This window comes from Camelina sativa, chromosome 20 (assembly GCF_030686135.1).
Source record: "Camelina sativa cultivar CO46 ecotype springtype chromosome 20, ASM3068613v1".
Classification (NCBI taxonomy): Eukaryota; Viridiplantae; Streptophyta; class Magnoliopsida; order Brassicales; family Brassicaceae; genus Camelina; species Camelina sativa.
In genome coordinates, this window is record NC_141899.1 from 26,177,865 (window position 1) to 26,191,804 (window position 13,940).

Below are 13,940 nucleotides of genomic sequence, written 5' to 3' on the forward strand. Positions count from 1 at the left end.
AGTTTGAAGGTCTCAATTCTAGAGTGAAGTATATGGAGAGCAACATTGCTTCTACTTCTGCTCCAAAACCCAACCAACTCCCTGGAAAAGCTGTTCAAAATCCAAGGGAGTTCACTGCAAAAGCCATCCATATCTCTGATGAGGAAGTCACTGAGGACAGTGATGTGCAAGATGGGGAGGATTGGTCAGTTATTGAAGCTTTGAGTGAAGTTTGTGCAGAGAAATCTGAATCCGCCATTGCACTCGACTAGGTACTCGAGCCAGCACTCGACCGAGTGCCTGATCGAGTGGTCGATCGAGCTGGAGGATCAGGAGCTGTTAAACCTGCTAAGTACATTCCTCCTGCCTACAAGCCACCTCTACCATTCCCTGGACGTTTCAAAGCTCAAAGGATCAAGGAATTAAGGGAAATAATTGAGAAAAAGAAGATGTTGGCTAAGAAACAAAAGGATGAGGAAGCTTTGAAAGAAGAAGTTGTGGTTGAGAAACAAGAAGAAGTGATGGCTATACAAGAAGTCATCATTGCTTATCAAGAAGAGGAGAGAGGAGCTGCCTTGGAACAGTATGAACCTTATCTTCTCTATAGGGATTTTTTGCTTGATTTGTCAAAGAAGAAGGCTCAAGCTCAAGATGAGAAGGATCTTGAGAACCTTGGAGAATGTTCCACTCAAGATAGGGAAGGCAAGGTTTCATACAGATTTTGTGGTATTGGAGATGGACAAAGAACCTGAAGATCCTATCATCCTTGGAAGGCCATTCTTAGCCACTGTTGGAGCAGTCATTGATGTCAAGGAAGGTCTTGTGACTTTGAACATTGCTGAGGGTATAGTTATGAAGTTTAACATCTATAACCCAACCAACCTTCCTACCATTGATGATCAGCCTTTTACTATCAAGGATAAAGGTGGTCAAGCAGGGTTAAGTGATAAGGCAACTCCAAAGGCTGAGCTTTCACTTCAAGAGGATTCTGTGGAGAAGCTTAAGAGGTTAGTTCAAGAGCTGACTAGTATGGTTGAGGATCTCCAAGTTAAGCTGAACAAGAGGTCTTTGAGGAAAGCAAGACCAAGGCTCAAAATCAAGAAGAAGTATGGTTTGTGTGCTAAGGGTGAGGTTATCAAGGATCAACTTCACAGTGACCAAGAGGTTCCAGGGAGGATTTCATCACCTCCTTGGTATCTAGACCAAGTTTAAGAAGGACACCAAAGTCAAGCTTAGTGACTCTAAACAAGCTCACTAGGGAGGAAGTCCCTAAGGTATCCTTTGTAAATATGCTTTAATTTCTTAGTAGTTTTGATGTGTTTTCTTTTATGTTTGTGTTGGACAGGCCTTTTAGTGAAAATGTAGATGGGTAAGGAGAGATTTGGACTTGGAGAAGGGGAAACGCAAGCCCACTCGACCAGGCCACGAGAGGTACTCGACCGAGCCAGAAAAGAAGCAAGGCCCATTTGACCTTCAAATCGTTAGGACGATCGAGTGGAGGGAAGAACAAGGAGAAAAATTTTGAAATTTCAAAATTGGTCAAGGTGCTCGACCGTGTACTGTCGAGTGTGGGGTCGAGTGGCAGCAAAAAGTAGGTTAAAGATTCCCAATTCAAATTTGCATGGTATGGACGCTCCACCCTTGTCCCCTTAGCTTCTTTATATAGACCTTGCACGATCCTATACCTCTCACACTCCCTCATTTGCTCAAAACAACTAAATTCAAGTTTTAAAATCTCTCTCAAAGTTCATCTTTTGCTCAAGCTTTGTTCTTTCAAGTTTTTGGGTCACTAACCTATTAACTTTGAGCTTTGAGTCCATTCCTTTCAGTTCCTTTTGAAAATGTCTTCAAAGATCACCCAGAAGTCTCAACAAACCGCTGCAAGCTCCATGGAACGTCGTGATGCCAGCCTTGAATCAAAAGGTGAAGCTGGGAGAGCCACTTGACGCACCACTCGATCAACCACTCGACCGAGTGGCGGTTCGAGCAGCCGGTCGAGCCAGGTGCCGTGTCCAAGGAGAGAGACAGTTGAGGAAGATCCTGAGAGGACTAAAAGTGAGGAGGAAAGAGAGCCAACTCTCAATGAGTTTATGAGGAGACACAAGGCAAAAGGGAAGAGGCCAGCTGTTGAAGTTGAACAAGAGGAGAGTGATGAGAGTAAGGAAGAAAGTGAAGAAGAAGAGTTGATGGATGATGGAGAGGTTGAGTCTTGTGGGTTGTCAAAGAGGCAGCTTTATGATGCCTTCATGAGAATGGAGTTCCTGGGAACTAGATATCCACACAAGGAAACCATGGAGAAGCTTGCTATTGATGAAGATGTAGAGTTTCTCTTTGAGAAGAGTAACTTAACCAAGTTCATGGGGCTTTGCATGGAGGGCTACAAAGAAGAAAGCTGTGAGTTCTTAGCCACTGTCAAGTTGCATACATATGCAAGGAAGAATCCTGAGGTTGGAGCTGGTCACATTTCCTTTACTATCAAAGGGAAGAAGCATGAGCTTTCAATGAAGAAGATAGCAAATGTGTTTGGATTTGAGGTTGGGAGCAATAGGAATTTGATGATTCCAAGAGAAAACCATTAGGGATAACAAGTTCTACTCATCCTCCAATTCCAAGAGCTCAAGGATAAGGAGCCCAGTCCTAAGGTACTTCCACAAAGCTCTTGCCAATACCTTCTTTGCAAGGAAGGAAACTGGGAACATCAATGAGGGGGAGCTAAAGATGATTGACTTGGCTCTCAATGGAGTCATCTTACAAGCAAGAAATGGTACCATCATTCTTGGGAGTACTGTGGAGACTGATCTAGCAATGGTGCTTATAGACCATATGATACACTTGAGAAGTTGGGTAGGCAAGTTGGAGAACAAAGGCTCAAGAGGAGCACTAACCATTGGAGGCATCATTACTCAAATCTTACAAGCTGCCAAGGTCCCACTTAGAGGAGAAAGGGTCTCATCAAGATGGATTGACTCAAGCTACCTCACCTCTACTCTCATCTTAGCCAAGGAGATGCATCAAGGAAATCACATCTTCAATTTTGAGTTTCCAACACTTGGGAAGAAGCAGCTCATCTTGCCTAGCCAAGAGCTCACCACCATTCAAGAAGGAGCCAACATTGACTTTTGGCCAGCTGAGGAGCATTGGTTTGATGGGATAGTTCATTCTAGAGTTGAAGAAGCTAGGAATGCAAAAATAGCTGATGGGGAGGAGCAATTCTACTTTGAAGATTATGAGCCCAACTCAAGAGATAGTAGAGGAGTGAGGCAGAATAGCAAGAGGTTGACACTTTTGCAAAGATAGGGCAAGTGGAATGGAAAGAGGTTTGATAAACTTAAGAAGAAGGTGGGGAACATGGCTAAGTCCATCAGGGGCTTAAAGAAGGAGATTGCTGACTTAAAGAGTGGAAACTCATCTCCAAGCCATTCAAGCCCTTTGAGAAGAAGTAGCTCAACTAGAGCACTTTCAAGAGTTGCAAACCCTTTGGAGCCAGCTAGGGCTTCGATGTATGAGGCAAATCAGAGGAAGAGGAGCTCAAGTACCCGCGAACAACAGTTTTCGAGGCACTCGACCGGGTCACTCGAGCGCCCACTCGATCGAGCACGACCGACGTACTCGACCGAGCACCTTCCCAGATCACCATATGGCTTCCCACCTCCAGCTGCTTATCCAGGTTATCCAAGTTACCCTCCCATCCCACCTCAATACTACATGGATCCAGCTCTCTACCAGCAGTTTTGCCAGCAGCAAGGTCAACATTTTGACATCCACGGTCCAGCTCTACCCCCCCACTCGGACCCGCACTCGACCGAGTGCCAGTCGATTTCCATCGTCGAGCTGCCCCAAAGTCCATCTCCAAGTCACCAACAAGACCCCAACTACTCCTATGACAGCATGCAGATGGATGTGGACAACTTCTTCCATAATCCCTAAGGTACCACCATCACCTTCACTTGTAAATATCATTGCATTTCATAGTTGTGTTTTGTTTTTAATCTTGAATCCTCTTACAAATTTCTTTCACACAGAGGACTGGAAACCCTGGAATTAACAATTGGCAATCCTGAGCCAAATCCTGGTTTACGCGAAAGGTATATCTTTTTGATCAGAGGTTGAATCGATCATCAGAAGAAGAATTAGGCCAAAAATTAGGATACATTCTGTGATTTAAGTTCGGGGGAGGGTTTGAGATAGCATTTGATGTTATGTTTTGTGTTCTTATTTCAAATTTTTAGCATCTTCATATTAGTATTTGCATAGCATCTAAGGCATAGAAAAACCCTAAAAATTTGAAAAATTTTGAAAAAAAATCTTTATAAAAAAAGAGTGTTCATGTAGTTTGCATTGCATATTAGGATCTTGTTTAGCATGTTTCATGTAGGATTGTATAATATTTGCATTAGGGATCTATGATGAGTATTTCCTTGTTAGCTTGCTTAATTCACTAGACTAGGATCAATGCCCAAGTTAATAGTACTTTGATGCTAGTTGAGTAGTTGGAAGCATAAGATTGAACCAAGCCTTGAATTCTTGCATTGCATTTGGTCTATATTGAAGCATGTTGTGATTTGAAACCATTTCCTACTTATAAGAGCCTAATATTGACTTATAATTATCAATGTGTGCATTGCTTTAAACTCATGGATACCATATACATATTTGGATCATCTTTCTCCTTTTTACCACTCTTGTTGATCCAAGTAGCTGATTAAACCATTAAGAATCATTTCCCCTACCCTTAACCAACCCTTCTTTCAAGCCATGTTTATTCTTGTGTGTGTGAGGCCTATTTTTGGGATTGAGCTTGGTAGAAAGTGTTAGGTTTGAACTGACAAGAGTAAGACCTTGTGTAGTTCTAGTTTGCCTTCTTTAAACTAGATAGGACTAGGTGGTTCACTTGTTGGGTTTGGGACTTGGCTGTTATGAAAAGAAAAGAAAAGAAAGAAAAAGAGAAAGAGAACAAAGGGTAGAGTCTTTAAGAGGAGATTGAGTTTAAACAAAGTCTAGTGAAATGATGGGAAGTAAAGTATTGTTGAAAATGGTTCTAACTTAAGAAAGAAAAAGAAAGAAAAGGAAAGTCTAGCAAAAAGCTTATATGTCTTAAGAATAAGAAGAAAAGAGAACCATAGCAAATAAGTAAGAATCCCCCATCCCACTAGATAGATCAAATAAGAAACCTCTCCTAAGACTTGAAAACCAAAAAGAGAAAAGGGTGAAAGAGAAAAGAAGAAGTAAAGGGTAGTACTAGGACCATTTGGGTTTAGATTGCTAGGATAAACACTTTGGGTACCTTTGGGTAGACAAGGTTTTGTTCTTGTATGTGTCTAAGTGTTCTTACCTTTAGCATTCTTCTAAAGCTCAATCCATTTTCATGAGAGAACCTTGATATTGACAAGCCCCACTCTAAAAAGAGACCATCATTGTCTCAAAACCTTTATCTCCAAGCCAAATGAGTTTAAGCATTGCATAGAATTGATTCATGTTCTTGATTAATGAATGTTAAAGGAAATGGTTGATTTGAATGCATGTGGACATCTAAGGCTCAAATCAGTAAAGGTTGTGATATGCTTGTCTAAAGTCTTTAAGTACAGCTCATTCAATTTGCATCATAGTATTAGTAACTTGGACATTGATTCTAGATGGTCTATTTGCAAGCTTTAGGAGCTGAGATCCCACTCTTCACTTACCTTCTTATGTCTTGATTATTTGCTTGAGGGCAAGCAAAGACTAAGTTTGGGGGTGTTGATGTTCATATATTTTACCTTGTTTTCCCTTAGATTATTCACATCTTTTGTATCTTTTGCTATCCATTTTCACCATTATTGTGTAGCTTTAGGACCAATCATGCATTATAGTTTAGTTGCATTGCATTTGCATCTTTTCATGCATAAATAGGTGATTTTGGAGCTTAAGGAGCATGGAAGCAATGCTGTGGAGAAGTGAGCCAATCATGAAGGGAAAGCAAGAGAGTTAAGGCTGAAGAACCAAGGTCCAGAGTCCAACTCGACCGCACACTCGACCAGACACTCGACCGTGTGCTGAGGAGGACTCAACCGAGTGGAGAATGCACGAGAGAAGCTAGCTCGACCTGCCACTCGACCGAGCACAGGTCAAGTTGACCGAGCCATTGACTATGTTGTCTTTAGATATTCTCTATACCTAGTTTTTACCCTTTTGGGAATTATTTTTTTGCACTTTTTATTTTCCTTAGATTTTGTATAAAGATTTCGAGTTTTATTTCTTCATCAATATTATAGATCTCTGTGTTATCTTTCATTTGATGCAAGTTTCAATATTTTCTGGGTTTATGATTTTTGTGTTCATCATGTGTTCTTGTGAGTAGTTCTTTAGGACCTTGAGGATGGGTTAGGCTAGATTGATCTTGTGGTTTGTGTGATTTGGTCAAGCTTGATTGTTGTAGATCTCTTCTAGGCTAGATGATCTTAATGCTGATCCTGAACTGAGAGGTTAGGGTTTGATTTCAAGCATCTTAGCATCACACCAATGTTTAAGGAGCATAGATAAGGCTAGATCTAGAGCTTACCATTAGGCTTGCTAAGAGATTAGAGGTCTTGTTTGGTTTGAGATGTATTGCTTAATGCCTGCTTGTGTAGATTCTTTACTGTGTGAGAACAAGTCTAGAATTGCATAGGTTTGATTGTTTCTTGCCATGAGAGTGGAAGAAACTTGTCTTAGATTTATATGTCTAGAGATTAGCTCAAAGTTTGCTTGAGATTTGTTGACCAAGTTAGATAACCACAATGATTAGTTCAGCCCATGAATCCCTCCTCAAGGCCTTCTTTGTTTATTGATTTTTAAGTCTTAATCATGTTGCTTGCTTGTTGTCTGATTCGTATTTGCATTGCTCTGTTTTTATTGTGTTGCTCTGTTTCCCGGATTTATCCAGCTCGACCCTGTACTCGACCTACACTCGGTCGAGTGCTTGCTCGAGTTCATCCCCAGAACTCTTGTTTATGATTTGTGATTGTTCTGTCTCATTCCTATTTGCATTTCTGTTTCATCTACTCATTGTCCTGTTCATTATTGTCTTGCATTAGTTCATCATATTAGTTTCTATTTATGTTCTAGCTTCATATAGTCATAATCATTCTGTTCCATTCACATTTAGTTCTTAGTTCTTGTAGTTTTACTTTCTGCATCTTTACATTTTCATCTTAGGATTGTTAGTGACAAACAATCTTTGCATTTGACTTAACTTAGATTCATATACATATCTTAATTGTTCACAAACACGCATTTAGGATTGATACCTCTTATACTGCAACAGCATAAGGGGAATTGAAACACCCATCCATCTATCCATTCATATCTCACCATTGCATACATTCATCATCATTCATTCATCACCCACACAACAAATCTTGTTTCAGTAGATGGATAGACTAGTTTATCTATGAACGTGTTTTGAAGTGCCACCTGGTATGTAAACAACAGTCAAAACACGGACTTGCTGACAAATCTGACCCCATGCGGTTTGAGAGGAAAGTGATGTGCATCAAATAAGTGAAGAAAATGAACCGCCATCTGTTTGTTTCCATATAACATAGAAAAAATACCACATGCCAGTGTTGCCTCAGCATCTACGGGAACGTTACGAAATAGAATAGAAATGCCTCGCTTGATGTCTCTCTCCTCCGCAACAATCTGGAGGCCCTCGTAGTAGATTGCAACTTTGTTTCCAGCTTTGAATCATTTTTTGAATATACGCCTATGAATCCCTTTATCTTGTGGGCCACCGTTTGGGTCGTCTAACGTTTGGATCAATAACGGATGCCAACAGATGTTGTAGATGTTTGCATCCTTTAGAACATAGGGGTCAAGCACCGTCTTCAGTCCTCGCCGACCCGACTTTAAAATTGGAGCAAGTTGTGACAGCCCATCTACTGCGAGAAGCCTAACGATTTCGAGTAAAATATCATTAGGGAGATATGCGAGCTTATTGTGTGTTTTCGCCATTTTTTTTTTTAGAGATTTTGTTATCGTAGTTATTATATATGCTTCAACAACAGAGGAGTTAGGTGGTGAAATTTGTATATATACTGTACAATATAATGCGTTAACTATATTACTCTACGTGTCCTTTTAGCCCAATGCATAATGAAGTATAAGTTACACCTGTGTTAGTTGGGAAAAGGAGTACGTAATGGAAACGTAACAGAATACTGGTTCACAAGGTAAAGGTTGATCTCTCGTCGCCTCGGTAACCAAAAATATATTTCGTTCAGATAAAAAGTATAATGTACTCGTTGGGCACAGTTTATGATTATTACTTGCTTAAAAAGTGTTCAGTAAACACTATGATGAGATAAGAGTCATTTCAATATTTATGTAAGAACGACTTTCCACAAAAGAAGATGTCAAATCACTACACGTACTTCTCGCATTTAATGCAATAGCTTTGGCTGTTCCGGACGTGAAAAGTGGAAAATTTGTGTAGTTCGTATATAATTCGACTCAAATCCGGCTTGTAGAAAAAGACACGTTTCCGCACTAGCATATTTTACTAATAAACTTACACGAGTAAGGTCTTGAATGGAGAAAGCATAATAAATCAATTATTTGACTGTTCAAGTGCAGATCAAGGGTGAAAAGCATCAAGGCCTCTTATCACTTTATAAGTTACCATTCAAGATATATATTGTTTTTAACTTTATTTTATTTGTCTTTTTGTGGTAAATGCATGAGAAATACATGCATAACTTGTCAACAGTTTTTTTATGCTCTTCACCCTTAATTTGGACATGAACAGCTAAATATTTGAGCTACTTTTATTATGCTTAATCTGCTTGAAACACTTGATCTCCTCTGCTTGATATGCTTTCTCTATTCTAGGTGATATGCTTTGAAGTTGAAACTGTATAAAGAAACACTTCTACAACATTTAATGATTAAAATTCGGTGTACGCCTGGTTCACTTGAATTGTAAATCTGAAACCGCTACTAACCCAATATTATTTTAAACAAGCCCGATTAAACCATCTCTTGAAGTGTTTATCAAAATTATGGTACAGGGTTTCGAATTGTGGGAAACAAAATTATGGTCTATCGATGCTTGTTAATATTTAGGAGTTTAATGGTTAAGGTGTCGGCTTAGCGATATCCTCTTTCCTTTTGGTCGGGATCTCGTTCTTAATTTATCATTCCCGGTTAATTGTTAGTGTTGTAAATATACAAACTATACACATGTATGTATATTACATTGGAAACGTACATTTGGGGTCTTAATAAACTGACACCATGGAAAGGCGAAAGGCCGCGTCGTTTCGAGTTGTGGCTCTCCGTAAATATTTAAATTGCTCTCAACCTTCGTCTTTCCTAACACGGTTTAAAGTAAGAGATATCCAAAATCTGAGAGCACCATGAGCTTCAGAACCGATCGTATTGCTGAACTGGATCGCGAGAGAAGGAATTGGTGTTGGTGTATCCACGCCAAGGTGTTGAACGCTTGGTCGATTCGCGAATGCTTTATAAAATGGGTTCTCCTACTTGTGGATGAAGAGGTTAGTTAAACAAGTCTTTCTTATTTTGCTAAATCCAACAGTTTTTGATGTATACCAATATGTCTGTTATGAAGGGTTCCACAATCGAAGTGGCGTTTCTACAGGGTGAATTCCCAAATATCCCGCCAAACCCTGAAATCGGTTCCTGGTACGATATTCGGGAGTTTATATTAATCAAGCCAACTCTCAAGGAGAGGAATACTCATCACCCATACCAAATCAAGTTTACGCATGAGTCAACCATGGATGTGATCCAACCTTTGAATCACAAAAATTACTTCCGCTTCGAGGATATCGATGATATAACTAATGTTAGAATTACTTCAGCATCTTTCGGTATGTTTTATCTATAATTTCTTTAGTATGTATATATTAATGTCCGTGAAATTATGAATTTGCGAGGGTTGCTAAGATTAATTTAGTGGTCGTTTGGTCAGTTTAGAACTAGGGTTTGAAATGTATCATTTGGAAAAGTACAAAATAAACGTTACATCTCGAATTTTTTTTCCCCGCGCTAGATGTTTGTGGGTGCATCGTAAATGTGGACGTCATAAGAAGACGTCATGATGGCAGGTGTATGGAAGTTGTCTTCACTCTCCGGAATGGCAGGTTAAGGACCTATTATGCTATAAACATAGTAAGATATATATATATTTATATATATATATATATATGAACTTCATAGATTTAACTTTGATATCAACTGTGCGTTAATGCAGGAATGAAAGTATCAAATGTCGTCTCACAGACTTCTATGCTCATCACTTCCTCTCTGATTGGGAATCAAAGGGATATCATGTTCTCCACAAATCCGAACCAGTGTTTTGTGTCTTCCGGTTCTTTAATGTTGGGAGATATGAAGGTACGTCAGAGTAAATTGATATGATAGAAGCAAGTACATGTGACTTGTCTAGCCACTCAATTACGGTAAATGTGTGTAGGACTTGAACATCACAAGCATATGTAAGTTGATATTATTAATAATTGGTATGAAAGCATATGTGTTCATATTGCTCACAGTCTCACATGTACATTTTTTTTTTACTTATAGATGTGAGTTTGCAGCACATTAGCACATTAACAATGTGATGGGACCGGATGGGGAGAGTGCAGGGACACAAATTGAAACAATTGCCCAGGAAGGAGAAAGCTCCAGAACTCATACAGAAACAATGCAGACTTTCGTCAGACTGTCCGGGGAATGAACAATGAAAAATGTCCTAATAAAGTAACCAAATGTTGTTTTCTATTTCAAATATTGTATTAACTTAATGATACGAATGCTTGTACTATTTCTGAATAATAAGTAGAATCTTTAATGTTATATTTTATAATTAATTCCCCACACCTACCTTGATGTACGTTGGGAGTCATAATATATTGTGGTAGTAGTCTACGTACGCAAGCTTAAATAACCGTACATTCAAAACAAATGAATAGCAACATAGACTATAGAAAAAAAATACCACAAGCATGTAGTATATGTTAGCAACTAACAACCTTAAGATTGGTGCAAGTCTGCAAAGTACACCAACCCATCAACTACGAGAAGCCTAACCATCAATTAAAATATCATCAGACAGATCGGGAAGCTTATTAAAAAAATTTGAAGCACTTATATATGGCTGATAAACAGGATAGGACAGCAATGTTAGAAGTGACCTATATATGCATGAATAGTTGATTACTTAGTTGGAAATATTTGTTATATATTCTAGAATATAACACATATATAATTTGTTTTCCCCAAAATTACATCCCTTTGGATTGATCTCGTTGGGAGGAAGTGATGATAATTACGTTACTGGATACACACCAAGTAAACATAATGATGAGAAAACTATCATATCTAAACAACAATAAATACGACTTTCACATCAAAGTTGTCACATCGGAGAACTTACAAATGTCATTTCTAAGCATAGGGTTAGCTGATGGGTGAGTTACAGCCAATATTTAGCTAATTCGAATATAATGAATTTCAAATCCGATAACTCAAAATTGACAAGTCCACATAGTGACGTGGGGGTGACTATGTGATGTGGCATCGTGATTTACTATGTGGAAACAAATTTACGTTGTAAATTTTTAATAATTCAAAAAAAAAACAAGACACTTTAAACGACGTCATATAGAAACTAGCATAAATTCCCAGGATTTTCGCCAAACTCCCCAACCACCTCTCACATCGTAGGTTTTATTAGTGGGCAGGCTGTAGTTTCCGTGTATTTGTATCTGCACATATTGCTATTAGTTTACTTACTGCAAAAAAATGGCGACTTCTAGGCGTAACAAGCCTGATCTGCCAGACGAGATCTTAATCAAAATAGCCAGGCATCTCGTAGTTGATGGGTTGTCGTACCTTGCTCCATTATTAAAGGCTGGTCGTCGAGGAGTGGAAACAGTGCTTGCCCCCGAAGTTCTGAAGGTTGCCAACATCTACCACATCTGTTGGCATCCTTCTTCATTTCAAACGACAAGGAAGCCAAATGGTGAACGCCATGAAGAAGGGATTCACAGGCGTATTTTCGAAAAATGTTTAGACGCAGGAAACAGAATAGCAATCTACAACGAGGGGCTACGGGTCATTGCCGAGGACCAAGACATTCAGCGAGGTATCGCACTACTAAAAAATAACGTTCCCGAAGAAGCCGAGGCCACTCTTGCATGTGGGATTTTCTCTATGTTATATGGGGACGAGCAGATGGCGGTTCGTTTTCTTCACCAATTTGATGCACATCACTATCCACTCCAATCAGACGGAGTACGGCTTATTGGGGAAGATCTGTTCCAACGATTGTGTACGTTTAAGACGGCGCGTGAAAACACGTACACAGATTCACTAGTATATCCCTCCAGTTCGTTGCTCTGTTTCCCGGACTGTGCCATGCGTAGTTGTTTGAAATGGGGCAGGTTATCGACCAACACACGTTATTATGACATTGTCTGTGTAAATTGCGGAGTGTGGTGGGTGGCCAAATCTATATGTGAAATCCTTTAGGTGTATTGTCGGTTCACTTCTGTAAAACGTATGTTTCATTATATAATTAAATTACTATGTATTGAAGATGTTAATTAACGTGTCGTTCATCAACTCTGTTTTAGTAAACCTTGCTCGATTTACTAAGTATCCATAATTACATACTTCCTAAGAGAACTAAGCACCCTAGACAACCCGTTGGAAAACAGGGTTAAATTATACGTTACGTGTTATACTTAATCATACCGGGTTATTGTCATAATCCCGGGTGAATGGCCCACACAAAATATAACCAAGAGGCCTACCCAACAAACGAGAATGGCCCACACAAAATATAGCCCAGGTCCCCGTATAGATGACGTGTAGGTTGTTTCACCGATTAAACACACATAATTATCAAACAAACGATGCCGTTTGTTTCTCTTCGAGAACGACACAAGCTGTGAAATTTCTTGCTGTTTTACACTAGAAAAACGACACAAAATCCAATGTTCTATAAATCGAACCGAAGCGAACAAAATCGATATCTTATAAACGAAATCAAAATTAGGGTTCATTAAATCGATTTGGGGAAGACAGAGAGAGCCGCTGCCGTAGATGCTGGACTAGATTGAGGAGTTGGAATATCTGTTAGTAGTTGAACGTGCCTTTTTTAATTTTCTCTCCTTCATTTACGTTCGCTGTTTTGATCTCAATGTCTGCTTTAACAAACACGACTCCAGTTGAGTATGACGATGCGGAGTATGGGATCCCGGCTGTTTGTTACTGTGGTGAAAGGCCAAAGCTACAACCTTCTTTTACAAGGACAAACCCAGGGAGGCTCCACTACACTTGTAGAAATAGAGAGGTAAGTGACGTACAGTTTCCCCGAGGTTGCATAAAGATCAGATTTATTTGCATAACTTGAGGTTTTTGTTTAAAAATTTTTTAAAAAAATTGCAGGATGGAGACTATCACATTTTTAAATGGTGGGATGAAGCTATGATGGAGGAACTGAAAACAGTGAAGGAAGATCTTATAAAGTTAACTAGTTTGAATCAAATGCGTGAAGCGCTTCAGGGACAAAAAGAGGAGATTGCTAACATCTTAAATATGCACAATGAAAATCAGATGGAGTTGGAAAGGATGAAGGCGTTGATTGCGTACAAGAGTGATGGATTAACTATGGAATTAAAACTGACCAATGTGTTTGTTGCGACTTTGGTTATACTAGAACAATGACCTATTTTTTCAAGTAGTTTGGTCGTTTTATTAGTAGTACTTTAGGTTGTGGTTTAATTGTTTAACATAAAGTTTTAAACGTTATATTTGGTTTAGTCACATTTTTTTTTCGTAAAAAAAAAAGGACTGTTTGAAACGTTGTCGTGTTATTATTATCGATCAAACCCTTGAAATTAAACATAAACATTTGTACACAAATGTACACATACGTCTAACATTAAAGGTTGGTAGTATTAGGAAGATGC